The following is a 3830-nucleotide window of genomic DNA, read 5'->3' on the forward strand; positions in this document are numbered from 1 at the left end:
GTTTAATGGCGGCTAGTAAATATCGTTAAAGTGCATTACTGCTACCTACTGGTTTGGAGTGTGGTTCAGGTGTGACATTTAAAAACAGAATTATTTTACAGTATTTTAATATTTTTCTTTAGAAAAAAAAGTAACTTGTCCGCTCCTCCAGAGCATTTCTGACATGTTCAATTGTTTCTTCTTCCAAAATTATGGCATTTCCCGATTACTGAAAATCATGGGAAGCATCTATTGGTGGTGGTTGTGGCGGAGGGTTGGGGTGGCAGATAGGGGGTGGGGGGTTCCCCAAAAGGTCATACTTTAACAGTTGCACATATTTTTAAAAAAGTATTTTGTGAGGTTTTTTTGTGTTTTTTTTTTTGTTAAAATGAATTGATCAATCGCCGCAAGATGTTAATGTTTAAAATTAATTTATGTATGCATATCCTTTCCACGGTGATCGACTGGTTAGCACATCCGCCTCACAGTTCAGAGGTCGTGGGTTCGATCCCGGCTCTGGCCTCCCTGTGTGGAGTTTGCATGTTCTCCCCGTGCCTGCGTGGGTTTTCTCCGGGTACTCCGGTTTCCTCCCACATTCCAAAAACATGCATGGTAAGTTGATTGGATACTCTAAATTGCCCCTAGGTGTGATTGTGAGTGCGGATGTTTGTCTCTGTGTGCCCTGCGATTGGCTGGCAACCAGTTCAGGGTGTCCCCCGCCTACTGCCCAAAGACAGCTGGGATAGGCTCCAGCACGCCCCGCGACCCTTGTGAGGAGAAGCGGTACAGATAATGGATGGATGGATATCCTTTCCAAAAAGAAACACATTCACGGAGTGGTTTATTTTGTAGGCTAGTGCAAAAATAGTATTTAATTACAATTTAAAAAGGTCATTAAAATAGTGATCAGGAAGGGAAATAAGGACGGGGGCGACCCTGGTCTATGCTGCTGTTGAATCGAGAGTGCTCAAATCAAATTATTGATACAATATTATTGTTTCTTGGGGTGGGTCCAGGACCTTCAAGATTCAAAAAGAGAAATGAGATATACTCAAAAAAGAGTAAACGGTGTGTAGCACATTGGATGTTCGTGTGCGTGTGTGTGTGTGTGTGTTTGTGTGTGTTAAAATGCAAATTGTGTTCAATTTGCCATTGTATTTGGCATTTATTAAATAAAGATACAGTACATATAAGAAAAAAAATCAATTTCCATCGTTTCTCTGTCGCCCCCTCGTGTTCAATTTAACCAACCACTGTAATTTGTTACATAATGCGGTGTAATCTGATTTGGTACACTATTCCATGGGGTTATGTGTATCCTGGATGGGAATAATCCAACCAGGGGTTCATAGCTAAATACTGTTTGGATTGACAGGTTCAAATAAAGGTCTCCAACCGGACGTGTGACTGGTAACAGACATGCTCTTGGAGAAAAGTTGGGAAGGAGGAATCCCAGTGCTTCCTTTTGACAAACCAGACCCCTATTGTTTTATCATATTTATTTTTCGTTATTGCAGTGTGTAAGATGCGTTAAATTGTAATTAAATACCATGTACAATACCATTACAGCAATAAAAACATGTGATGCTCTTATACATGAATAATTAATAGGTATTGTTGATGGTCTCAGAACGTTCCCGAATGTCACGTCGTAAATAATGAAGTGCTTTTCTTCCTGGTCGTCATCGTGAGATCAGATTGTCATGCAGCATCCTTGCTACGTGCACAAACTCCCTCTGCTCATGGCAACACTGTACACAAGCGAGTCGAGTTCAACCATTTTGCACTGTACGCATAGGGGCGTCGTTTGTTCAAAGTGGTTCAAACTACACATATTACAAGAATAACAGCATTTACAAATACTCGCAGCGTTCAGTTAAATATAAATACAACCATCCGGGTGGAAATTTGGAGTAAATAATAACATGATTAAAAAATGATTATAAGCGCAATGGTTTATCCCTAATGTAAGACGTGCGAAACTGAACGCACCGCACCCCAACTAGAGCGTCAACGTCAAAGAAACTGCTAGTTGGGGAAAGACCACCTTTCTGAGGATTTCATTCGTCAATAACGTCTCATAGGCGGAGCGTATTCTGCTTAACGGCCAAATCATTGGCTAGACTCTGTGCCTATTGACTTGTTAATTTGCATAACCAGGTCAGGTTGTCGATGCACGGGAGTGGGCTGGGTAGAGCCAGTGCAAGTAAACTCAACTTCGGCAGTGTAGGATTTACTATACTGTAATCTCTAAATGCGTCCAAGTTTTATCAAACGCTGTGATTTCAGTAAAGGACAAAAAAATTACTAGCGTGTCCGGAAAATAGGCGAGATATGACAACATATCATTCCACGTTTTTTGTATTTAGAAATTCTACAAGAAAAACTTGGGACCGGTAAGTACAACATTTTTTAGTATTTCTACACCTCTGTTAAACAGTAAAGAAAATTGATGGATGGACGTTCTTTATTCAGATGAAATTAATGAATAGACTACACCCCATCTGTTTGGATTGCCTACAGTTCCTATAATGTAATTACGACAAATTTTGATAATTTGAATCAGGAATAAACCCCCAACTACTATGTATAGTTCACCGTTTGCATTGGGTCGTTGAAACTATTATATATATTTTTAAATAATATTTCGTATGTTTTGACCAAATGTCATTAACAGACTGTCCTGGTTCTTTATGCCTTCAATGTGTTTTATTCATAATATTGTATTGTTTGTGTTTTTACTGCCAGGTTAGTGATTGAAAAGATCTAAAAGTAGGTAAGCCACTGACTAACGCACATTGCGCCCAATGCCAGTTCCACTGTGCGTGTGACAGCGGCTAACCTGGTTTTGGGAATGCCTCTCATGGAGCAGACAAGACATCATTCGACCAGCACGCCTTCACCATGTCCCACTACTCTATTGCCGATTGGGCAGAGCTGAGTTGGAAGTGCAACTCCTCCCTGCCCCCCTTTGTCCACCTACTGTACTTTATTTATGGCCTGCATGCGGGTGCACCATGTGCTTCTAGGTCCGACCTCTGTGACCTACTCTCTCAAATACATTGATGCTAATGAATTTTTGTACTTTCATAATGGATACCTATTATACGATTGCAGCAAATTGATTGCAAACTAGAGCAGCTCACCGTATTACATAAAGGCATTTATGTGAAACGACGTGTGGTTTGTAAAGTGACACATTTTAATAAGCGTGGTGATTTATCCCCCCGCCGCCTTTTTTTTTGCAAGATTCTCATTGAATTGATAGCTGCATGTCATCACAATCATTTTAATGGGAAGTCAGTCAGCTTTACTTGGCATGTTCCTAGGTGTGTGAGTTTACGTTACATTTGAAAAATAAATAAACAAAACATCTAATCGGAAGTCTTGAAGCAGTGTAGTCATTTTTGTTTCAAGGGGGGCATACAGCATGTAGACAACTAGAGCGCTTCCTATGTGACTAAAGTATAGCTGGTTGGACATTTGAATGGAAACGCTTGGACGGCATGTAGGGCTCATCTCGTCCACAAGTGGGAGTCAGAGGTGCGCCGGGTCAGTCCAGACAGTGGCGCCAACACATGGATTTGGGAGATTATGTAACCCCTGCCAGACAGACCGAAATCTTCTCACTATAATCCAATTCTACATAAATAATCATTATATCTAAACTGGCCATCTTGTGAAGCTTAACGTCACCATTTACACAATGCATGGAGTTTAAAAAAACTGAAAGTATAAAGTTGACAGTGAATGATCAAGTGAGTGACAATAGTCGAGGTTGTGCTCTAAATCCAAAAGTGGGCCGAAGCCTACAATTCACATTACATCACTCAGCATATAGCAATCCATAC

At 40.6% G+C, this 3830-nt stretch overlaps 1 long non-coding RNA gene across 1 annotated transcript; it reads left to right on the forward strand.

Moving 5' to 3' along the window:
- Positions 1-2191: 2191 nt before the first annotated feature.
- On the forward strand, positions 2192-3363 carry LOC147148415 (uncharacterized). The gene is made up of 2 exons (XR_015086532.1): positions 2192-2375; positions 2728-3363. It is a non-coding gene; the product is annotated as an uncharacterized LOC147148415 (long non-coding RNA).
- Positions 3364-3830: the final 467 nt, after the last annotated feature.

Source organism: Filicampus tigris, chromosome 4 (genome assembly GCF_054856515.1).
Source record: "Filicampus tigris isolate MCC_2025a chromosome 4, RoL_Ftig_1.0, whole genome shotgun sequence".
In the NCBI taxonomy this organism is placed as follows: Eukaryota; Metazoa; Chordata; class Actinopteri; order Syngnathiformes; family Syngnathidae; genus Filicampus; species Filicampus tigris.